The 11,176-nt window shown below is 48.7% G+C and overlaps 1 protein-coding gene across 5 annotated transcripts in view; it reads right to left on the bottom strand.

Annotated features, from left to right (window-relative positions):
• Window positions 1-231: 231 nt before the first annotated feature.
• The window catches only part of LOC119619597 (uncharacterized), a 67,740-nt gene continuing 56,795 nt past the window's right edge, over window positions 232-11,176 (bottom strand). For all 5 annotated transcript variants that reach the window (XR_005236084.2, XR_005236086.2, XR_005236085.2 and 2 more), the window contains one exon: window positions 232-4,812. The gene's annotated coding sequence lies outside the window, so the exon portion shown is untranslated. The remainder of the gene's footprint in view (window positions 4,813-11,176) is intronic.

Genomic DNA, 11,176 nt, shown 5'->3' with positions numbered 1-11,176 from the left:
TTGATCTTCATTTCTTCTCTTCCCTAATCTGTTCTCTCATTTCATTTCTTGGCTCACAGAATTTCATTCTTGCCTTAATGGGTTTCATTTTTAATGTCTGTCTGGCTGTAACCTACTTTGAATTCTTTATGAAGCAGGCAAGATCTGCATAGCAAATTAATTTTTCAGGACCCACTTCTTATCGTCACAGAATTATGAATGGGAAATAATAGATGAAAAACACAGACATGATCAACTGAACATAGTATTTATTAAGGTCAGGATGCATGAATAGACTCTTCTCAACAGAAAGATAATTCAACAGCAATCAATTTATAGAATTTAGTGCAGTACTACATTTCAGCAAAATGCAACTGAGAACATCAGATAAATTATAGTAATTTGTTTTTTAAAATCCATTAAACTATCTCTTACCTCTGCAATAACGTATCATACATGCAGTTAAAGAAATTAGTAGGGAAAAACATGATCTTCCTTCCCCATTCTCTGCCCATCCATCTTCCAGGAAACCACAGGCTGCTGCTGCCCAGACTTGGCATGAGACTTCGAGGCTGCTGCTTTTCCCCCTACATCATAACCGATTTCAAATGGTGCTAGACAAAAACAGACTCTGAACACCAGGAGAAATCGGTCAGCCTGTGTAAGAGATGGGCCAGTGGTGCTCCCAGGGTCTGCACCTCGACAGTCCAGGTGGCAAGTCTGATTTCGGGTGCCCCGCAACTGACGCTGAATACTCCAGGGCATCCTCTAAGAGCAGACTGACGGTGCTGATGTGGACAAAATGGTCCTCCAGGTGTACTGCCCTCTCCCCTGCCCCATGACAACCGATACCCAATACATTGTTATCCAACAGAGTATGACAACTGTCACACTCAAAGGCCCTACCAACACATTCATGCTGGTAACGGCTGTTGGGGTCAACAGAAATAGCATCACAACCTCTGCCCCTGCTCAAGCCACTGTGTTTATTTTAAACACAACCCCCTTCCCTACTGTCACTTCTCCCAAAACCCAACAAACTCAAGAGTGTATTTTGCTCTTCAAGTTCTTCCCTGAACTTCTCGAACAGACTCAAGTGGCAGGAGGAGAGGAGCCAGTCCCATGAGCAGCAGTTCCTCTGCAGTCCACCCTTGGCTGTGCTGCAATTCTTACTCCTAAAACACTGATTTCAAATGGTGCTAGATACAAAGATGGAAAAATCTAAGCCACCATGTGAAACCAGCTTCCAGAAGAAGAGGATCTCAATGAAGAAAGAAGGGAGATTCAATCGGAAGCCCCAGCCTCTGCCCTGAGGAGAAATGTCTTCTTGCAGTTCTACTTGTGATATGACACAGTGCTCCATGGGAAAGGCACAAAGGAGGTTACACAGTGCTGCGCAGAGCAACATGAAAGTCACAGCTGACGCTTCAAATAGATGAGAGCAATACAAAACTCATTAATTCTAGGTTAATTCTATTTAACTTCACACCAGTCACCATAAGTTATTATATATGATGAAATAAAATAGCCAAAATTATCATTAAAATACATTAATATTTACATTCATACTGCCCTGCATTTGTATAGTATTTCACAGTACACAAAGTGTTTCCAGATATATTCTCTTACTTCATCAGGACACAAGCACCCTAACTGCCTATGGAGTGAAGCTCCAGCTGCTACACAAAGGTGAGTTTCCACCCGGGCCAGGGCAACTCTTCTACGTGTCTTATTTGAGAAGAGCATGCGTTCCTCCTTCCCACCTCATATGTAAGTATCAGAACATTCAAATATGACCCCGTTAATCTGCAATCTTAATTTAACCTCTGATGTGACTTAAACTGGTACCCTATAATTGTATTAAGCAGATAATCCTCTAACATAAGAATTGAGTTTTATTTTCAAAATCTGCTTGAAAATAAGATTTGCACACTGTATTCCAAATTAGATTTCCCATCTCCTTACGGCATCATCTTTTTTGGTTGTCTGAAGCTAAGAAAATAAGTGTATTTCCTCTGATACCATAACCAAGAGAAAAGAGACAGGGTAGAAACTGTGTATTTTGGGTTCCCTACCAATTATTCTGGCCTCCAGATACAGGCTTATAATTTTTATGGTTCCTGGCACTAACAGTATGTGTTGCTAGAAGGAGAAGTAAGAAATAGAATTTGAACATCAAAAGTTGTGGTATTTAATTCTCACAACAGTCGTATGGGGCAGGTATTATTCCAATTTTTGCAGAAGAAATTCATCCTTAATGAGGCTAAATAACTTGTCTGCAGTCACACAACCAATAAATGCACATCCCAGGTCTAACTCCAAAGACTGCGTTTCCACCCTTGTACCCACTGCAGCCTGCTCCATAACTTGACTATCATCTCATTTTGTTTTTGAACTTCATTAAGAACAAAACAGGGTGGGTGGGGCAGGAAATTCCTAGGTGATACTTCTGCACTGATTGGGATCATACTGACTACATAACGCATTATACTTAGGCGGAGACAGGAGCACGATCTGGGTTCTGCGAAGGCTGGGTGGTCTGGGGCAGCTTGTTCTCCTGCTTCTCTAGCTCCTCTGCCGTCTTTCCTCAGCATGGCTGTGGCTGTGGGAAAGACCCCAAAGATGAACCTGCAACAAGCGATTCTGACACCAGCACTAGGCTCTATGGCCCATGGTGGGACTTGCCAGCCTCAGTCACAGGTGGGAGAGCCGGGGCAGATATGCACACAAGGGCTCTCAGTGATGACAACTGCAGCCAACACCTGGGGCTTGTTAACCAGGTAACAGCCTGGTTGTAAGGTCAGGAGTGAGTGTTTAAGGACAGTTATTACTGGGAGTCCAAATCCTGTAAAATGAGGGGATTTGATGAGATTCTCACTTTTCCACTTTTCATTTTAGCCACTCTTCCTTATCAACTTCTAGTTACCAGTATCCACAAACCCCCTCCTACGAGCCCTCACACAGGTGTTCCGCGGTGATCAGAAAGCACCTCCCTCCATCGCAAGGCCCTGCTTAAGCTGTTGTCTCTTCTGGAATACTCTCCTTCACCTTCCCTTAGCTACCACCCCTCGGCCCCGCCCCACCCCCCACCACTCCAGGGAACTTCAGTCATCCTCCCCTCAGCTCAGGAAAGCCTCCCTGAGTCTAGCTCGGCTTGCTAGAAGGTTAAGTGGTCCTCGCCAGCCTCAAGTTCTTTCCTTCAGTAGCCACTTATCTCACTTGGTCATCAGTGTGATTATTTAACGTCTCTCCTGCTACCCGTAAGGGACCATTCAGAGTCCAGCAGAGGGGCTGTGCATAGCAGGGGGCCACTGCCACTGAGGGAGTTAACAGAAGCCAGAGTCTGGGTCCCCACTCCTGGATTCTAAAATTTAACTCTTAACTCTCTGGAAGAAGAGATAAGAAGCCATTAACAATGCATCACTTTAATTAAACACTCTAAAAGAAGTGGAGAAAAAATCACGTTAGTATTGAAATCCTTTGCCTTTCCAATTCCACTGGATAAAAGGGGTCCTTCAGGTCTCAGCCCTCCCAACAGAACCAGTTTTCTCCTCTCAGAGTTAGCTGAGCAATGACTCTTCGCTGAAACAAGCTGGTGGCTGTTCCCTACTAGAAAGCAGCCAGTTAGTTTGACAAGGGCTGGAAGGGGCTTGCTCTCCTTGGCACCATGCCTGAAGGCCACCTAGACCTGTAAGAAGGCAGCCCGTGAAAACCCCGGCCTGCTGCCATCCAAGGAGGGTGACGGGTTTTACCCACCTCAGCCTAATGACTCCAAACAGACTGGCCGAGGGTGAAAGGGTTGGCATGGCTGTCTGGGGAGGAAAACCACCCACCCAGAAGGGTGGGTATGTCAGTCTTGTGAGTGCTGCCACGCAGGGAAAAGGTGTGGGAGCTATACTCCAGCCTGGTCCATTTCTGTCCCCACATTCTACCTGGAGGTTTCTCCACCTCACACCAGGGCATTCATCTGCCTGGGCACACAGAGAATCAGAACACAATGGTTTTAATACCTGCTTGGCCCCAACTCTGAGAACAGGGACCTGCCACTTGCCCTGAATAGGCCTCAGTGTCTTCACATGTAAAAGAGGAGGCTGAGGTAGGCTGCTCAGAGGGCTCAGGCAGGAAACCTGAGACAGAGAAGTGGTAACAGCAGGCAGCAGAAATACAGTGTCCTGGAGAGGCCATACTTTGTCTAAATGCATGCAAAATCAGATACATTAAAATAACCCTAGCCAGGTGTGATGGCACACACCTGTAGTCCCAGCTACTCAGGAGGCTGAGGCATGAGAACTGCTTGAGCCTGGCAGGCAAAGGTTGCAGCAAGCTGATACTGTGCCACTGTACTCCAGCCTGGGCTACAGAGTGAAACCCTGTCTCAAACCAAAACCAAAACCAAAACCAAAACCCGTGCAGGTCAAACACATCTGAGGGTTAAATACAATCTATAGGCTGTTGGTTAAAAACAGTTTGGAGATGCAAAGACAGCTTCTGCTTCATTCTGTAAATGATGCTTTGTCTTTAAAGCCTAGCATGGTACCTAAAAAATAACACTGGAGGAAAACGGGAAGGTGAAGGAATCCTCGTTTCTGAAATCTACAAGCAAAACCACTGAACAAACAGACACTGGCCCCCAGTTGCCTAACCCTGCTTGCTTGTGCTGCGCTACCACACTGTGTGCAAATCCAGAACGTGGGAAGGTTCTGCCAAGGCAGCGCTGGGTGCTGAGTCACAGCTACTTACGTGACTGATGTGTGTTCCAGCCAGATGGGGGGAGCCGGAAGCCAAGCCCAGATGGCCATCTTCTTTCCTCTGGGAATGCTGATTTCAGGGCTCCTGGCAGTAAGGAAGAGCTCATCTTGGTGAGAGAGGGGCCTGGGGATGGCTCTTTTGTAAAAGGGGAATTCTTGCCCTCAAGAGACAGTCCCAGGCCATTGCATGTATAAACTGAAACGGCAGCCCAGCTTCCTGTCATTCTAGGCAGCAGCCTGGACATTCTAGCTGCCGGGGTGGGGGCTGTGAATCAGAGGGAAGGGTGATAAAAGGAAGGGTGAGGGGCCAAGGGTGGGCAGGAGGGAGCATGGAGTTACTGGCTGGCCCAAAGTCCCCAGAAACCTCCATTAGGCTCTTCCTTTCTGGCAGGGTGGCCTTCAAAGGAGGACTCAGAACCCACGGACCACCCTGAGCCCCAGTGTGGGAATCACATCCTCCAAACCCACAGTGCCCCTCAAACTGCTACTCAGGTAACAACGCAAGAAGTAACAGCCTTCCAAGCCTATGTGGACCCAGTATCAGTTTTTTCTGGTTTCCCCTAGGTCAGAGGTATGGAGATCTATGTTCCTAGGCAGCTGCACTCCTAAAAGTTCAGTTTTCCGTCCATCCCTTAACACTACTGACAAAAAGCCTAGACTCAGTCCAGGCACAGGGCCCCTGGGTCGGGATTGCTGGCTAGATAGGAGGATGCACCAAGGTTACCCTGCCCCTGGGATAAGCTGGGGGGACAGCAAAAGACAGTGGAGGGCAAAGGGAAGGAGGAGGAGTGAAATGAAGACTGGGGCTCGGGTGTCTCCACGTCCCCCCAGTAGAAGGGCTCAGCTCTGGCAGAGAAGGATAGGCATGGCCCTGAACTGCTTTCAAGGAAGCTAGTGCTTTCCGCGAGAGGAAAAATGAGCATACCAATGGTCTATTACACAAACACAATGCCCACCACAAGAGTTCACGGATCCAAACCAATGCAGATCCAAAGGCAAACCACCAACGCTGCTCCCTGGTCATTCCTAAATCATCTGCTTCACTCAGTGAAGACGGACTCAAAAGTGAAACCACAGTCTCAAGTGAAATCTAACTCTGGAGGTAGGGAAGGAGATGCCCCAAAGCCCAGCTTCCACACCTCCCCAAGGCAGAGCTGGTGACCTCCTCCTTCAGCCACCAAGAAGAAGTAACTAACAGACGCAGTATCCTACCAGGCACCACATTCACAAGACGGCATGGCTGCTCTCGCTGGGAGAAGCACGTTCCTGTTCCCAAGAGCTCCTCCAGAGGCATGCCCCAGCCTCTGCAGCACAGCCTCTGCTCCTCCCTGGAGGGAGAGCACAGCATCTCAAAGGAGAGAGCATTTCAACAAGTCAAACACCTTCCCCAGAGCAGAGCACAGCCCGAGGGGGGCACCAGGAAGCCCAGGGTGCTTCCTGAACTAACCTCTGACTGGCAGTTCTCCCCAGTACCTGGGCACACACCTGGTCCACACACATGGACTGGGCACACCCTGGGACATGACGTGGTTCCACTTCCCTAATAGAAGGGAAGAAGGCTGGGCCAGACAGAGGGTAGGCTGGAGTCCAAAGCCAACTGCGAGCCCACTTTCTCTCCTTCTCCTTTGGCTGCCCCAGCTGGTAGCTGCACCTATGGTGCTATTCCAGCCTCATTCTGCTATCAGGACCTCTGTCTGCCAGGCTCAAGAATAGTGAGTAGCAGAAGGGAGGAGGCGGAAAGAGGAGAAAGGAGGGAGGAGAGAGGAGGAAGGAGGGTAAGAGGGAGGAAGGGGGTAAGAGGGAGGGAGGGGCTCAGGAGAAGAGGTGGAGGAGGAAGTTTCACAGTCTAGTGCATTCCCATCAGATCAGAGAGAGGGGAACATGTGCAACTTCCCTTTTCAAGCGTTTCTCTGCCCCCTCTTTTGTTTCGGTTCCTTCCCCTCTGGCCTGGGGATGGCGTGGCTAGTGGGCTATGCAGGGGCAGGCGCCCAGGTACCCAGCCAACTGGGCTCTCGCCCGGCTCCATCTCAGGCCTGGCACGCTCCCTCGGGCCGTTACCCGGCATGCCCTTCTCCTTGTCAGGGAGGCCGCGCCCTCTTGTTTTCAAAGTTTTATAACAGTATTGTTTGTTGTCCAGCAGATTAAATTCTTTGGAGGCTGGGGAGTGGGGGAGGGTGAGTGAGAGAGAGGAGGGAAAAGAGAGAAGGAGAGAAAATACAAATAACTTCTATTAGGCCCAAAAGATTAAATGAGTTCGCTTAACACAAAGTCCACCTGTCTTGAGAGAGGCTAGTGGCTAGGAGCCTGCATTCCCTTCTTCTCTGTCTGGGCTTGTCATCTCTGGCCCCCTAGCAGGGTACGTACAGTCTTCAAACTTCCAACACCACTCCTCGGGTCAAAGTGAAAAGCAGTACCAGCTAATAAGATTGGAAGATGCATGTGTAAGCACCACCCACCAAGCAGGACACATGACGTGGGGTCGAGCAGGTCCCTGCAAGGACACCCTTGACTCTCATCTCAGGCAACCGGCCGAAACAGTACAGGGCTACGGGGGAAGGGCGTCTGCAGGCGCTGCGGGAGCCCTTGTCTCAGAGATGGCTGGTCCCTGCTGTAAGCCAGTGGTTTGTTTACATTTGAAATCAAAGTCACACATTCATTGATGCCAATGACACTGGAAGAACTGTACCCCAAGGAAATAACACAACTGCATGCATAAATAAATATTCATGTAGACCTAAGGAATAAGAAAGAGTGGGAAATAGGAATGAAAAGAGACAAAAAGTCAATATATAATAAGCATGATCTTACAGACAGGGCTCATTTCACCGTCCTCAGCCTTTCAGGACTTTTGATGCTAAATCTGTAGGTGGTGATGACACAAAATAATATATGATTTTCCACATTTAATACAACTCTCATTTAGCCACTAACTGATTTATTTCAGACTCTGGGTTACCTCTAAATAGTAGGCCCATTTGAACACATCCCTGTGTCTTTAGTATAGCATGCAACGTGGCTCCCAGAGTTGTGGGCCTGCCCTGGGATGTTCCTCTCCCACCTCCTACCTTCTTCCCAGCAAACTATGTCTGGCCCTGCGTCCTCTACATGGCCCTCCTCCCTCCGCATCATAGGATTAGAGCAGCTCAGGGCTCTTTCCTGGAAAAGATGAGGGACAACATGCCTTTCTCTTTTTTTATATGCAAGTAACACCAGTTCCTTAAGACCAGTGCCAGAAGTTCTCTCTGCAAAGAGAAACAAGGTCAAAGTTCCAGGCTGGATGCCTACACTGGTGTACCCTGCCCATGTATCGCCTCAATTCCATCCAGCTTGGGCCTGTCTTGAAGGCAGATGGGAAAGATGGAGAGAAATGCCTGCTCTAGATCCTGGCACCCAGACCTCATGCTGTTCCAGGGACCATCTCAAAGTGCCACAGACTCTGGACTGGGAGGATCCTGTGGAGGACACCCAGTCTCCTACCTCAAATAAAGAAGCTTCATCTTTCCTCAGGAACCCTCAGCAGAGGTGATGCACAGTTCTCTCAGAAGTCTAGCCCAAATCACTCTCCTTGCTGAAATTCTGCCCATTCTCCTTTCCATCCTTCAAGTGAACAGAATGAACTGGGTCCAACATGGGGCCAACACGACAAATCTTCACACATGAAGCTACAGAAGGCTTTATCCACTAAAACAATTCCGCCGTGGATTCCCCATCACACGGTTTCTGTATGAGCCAAGGATGTATTCCGGAAATACAAAAGGACGGACATTCAGAGACACACATGCATGCTGCCCTGTCCAGCCTCAATCGCCCTAAAGGAATATCCCCAGAAAAAGTCTAAACCATCGTGGCTAAATCAGCTGTAAAGAAAGATAAACCATTATTTCCCTCTTCATACAAATTCCAGGTCTATTTAAACAAAGGTCACTCAGAGGGCTAACTGGCCAAGAAGTCCTGCTGTCCAATACTCTGCCTTAGCAGCCCTTATAAAGACTGGGGGGCTATGCTCTGCCTTTAAGGAAAACTGACACCCATGAGTTCTCTTACCCACCTTTCTCTCTGTGGGTAAGCCCTACTTTTTCAAGTCAATCATGAAGGAGACACTCAGAGCTGAAGCCAGTGTTTGTAGTCCCTGACTTTACATTGTACATTAGCCAAGGCTTCCAGCAGCCGCTGTACATTAGCCAGCAAACAGGTAGCATACGCACAACATGCATGCTGGGCAAGGCTCAGGGCATCTCTTACAAATGTGTTGAAAAAATCTCAAAGACCTCACACTGGGCCTCATCTTTAAGTGAGCTGCACTCAGCAGATGCATGCCTGTGTGCATAGGCATGAGGTGCCATACAGATGTGTCACAGTGGTTTGATGCATCACATATTCCAGAAGCTTCCAAATACAGGAAACCTCTCCAAGAACACATGGCGAGTGGCTGGCTTCCCAGCCAAGAAGTGCAAGCCAGTTCTCACAAGAGCTCCAAGAAGTCTGAAGAATCAGAGAGTTGGAGGACCTGGATGTGCTGAGGTTTCATTTCCCATTCAACATATAGAAAAGGAATCTCTAGGCCCTCTAAGGCCTTCAGAAATTAAGGAAACTGCCAAAGACTCCACTCCCCTACTCCTGTTGCTGACCCACTAGTCAGAACCCCAGGAAAATGACAGCTGAAGTCAGAGGACCTGAATGGGAGACCCGTGAGAAGCAGCTACAAGCAGTTAGATCTTGGCAGGATGGACTCTCTGGCTGAGTTTTACCAACGACAAGGATAAGACCACCTACCCTCTCAGGGCTGTGTGAGGACCAAATGAGCCAGCAAGTGTGAAAAGAACTATGAGCTGACACGATGGTTATTACTCCATTCCTCTCTTGCCTGAGTCCTAGCCCAGATCGCTGTTTGCTATTCCATACTGGCAGTGGGGTGGCACTCAGCTATTATTAATCCCAGGTAAACATCCCACAAAGCGGCAAGCAGATAGTGTCTTGGAGAAATGTAGCTATTTTAAAACTCTACATTCTGCTTAGCAGATTGCATGATGTGCCCCCTCAGCCCCAGGGGCTCCTACCCACACAGCCTTGCAGAAGTGGTGTATGTCTGGGAGTAACACTGCCGTGGAGAAGCTAGGCCAGAGTCCCAGCCACTCCTAGCCCCAGTCTGGCTGGGCCTGGGACTTTTGGCTTTCCTGCATGTGTTTTATTTTGCTATCTTTTTAAGAGTGACTCAAGACTAAAAAGCCAAAATGGAACCAGTGGCTCCGAGATATTTTTTAAATTTTTTTCATTGTTTTTTTTTTTTAATTAAATTTAATTTTTTAGTCGAGAGCCTCAAAAACCACATGAAAAGAGAAGGCTAAATATAAAGGAAAACTTCCTGAAAGCAAGGGGCACAGACTCTCCCTCAACCCACAGCTGCATTCTCTCTCCAGGGTTTAGGGCCAGACAGGATGGAGCATCTCTCCTAGAGCAGGACAGCAAGCCCCCCAACAGCTCCCACATAACCCCATCTCCAACAAGCCTCCCAGGAGAAGCCCGTAGCCACGTCCCCTGCCACCCGGTGGATCCTCATCAACACCTTCGCGAAACCTCCAGCCCTCTGCTTCCACTTCTGGGAGGTTCTTTAAAATCTACCTCCTCCCACCCACCCACCCTAATTCTGACAGTACCTCTTCAGCTGCTTTGAGACAGGTCATCAAGATCCCTCCCCTTCTCTTGTGGAAACCTGGGCCTAGTTTTCTTCATCTTGAATTACTGGCTAAGGAAGATCTCCATGAACATTCAGGGAGGTCCCAGGATAAAGCTGGAACCTCCAAAGAGATTCTGGTTCCATCCCCTCATTTCACAGATAATGAAACTGGAGGTGAAAGGAGGAAAGTGGGTGAGTTTTTACCAACAAGAGCTAGGACCAGAATCAAGGTCTGCTGACTCCTCAACACAGAGCAATACAAACCCCACTTTCCTGACCCTCCTCCTCCCTGAGCACCCCCAACTACACTACCTCATCCCTGTGCAACTTCAGACCTCTGGCAGCAGATGGCAGTATGTGCAGTCTGATGGGTCAGCTGTCCACGATCAGCCAAGGAGCGAAGAATCACATGGCCTGACTCGCAGGTCCGCTGTCTCTTCCACCAAGTAAACAAGTCCCGAGCCCTGGAGCTACATGCGCTGAACACATGACACATGCCTGCCCTGTCCCCAGCACCACCAACCTGCCTCTGCCTCTCAAGACACAGAGCTCAACCAAGCATCTGGCACAGGTCACTTCTCTATGCCTGGTGCCCATCCCTTCCCTATCGCGAGACCATTAACTCTGGGAACGGCTTGTCCTGGCAGGACAGGCTGAGTTCAGAACCAGCCCCCTGCAGGAACATTTGACCAGTGGCTCGGCAAAGATCTAACCTGCATGTTTCCCTGTGTTGCATGGCAAGTATGGGGCACAGCGGCCAGCCCGAGAAAAGAAG

Source organism: Chlorocebus sabaeus, chromosome 25, assembly GCF_047675955.1.
Source record: "Chlorocebus sabaeus isolate Y175 chromosome 25, mChlSab1.0.hap1, whole genome shotgun sequence".
Classification (NCBI taxonomy): Eukaryota; Metazoa; Chordata; class Mammalia; order Primates; family Cercopithecidae; genus Chlorocebus; species Chlorocebus sabaeus.
This window is presented reverse-complemented; position numbering and strand designations above follow the sequence as displayed.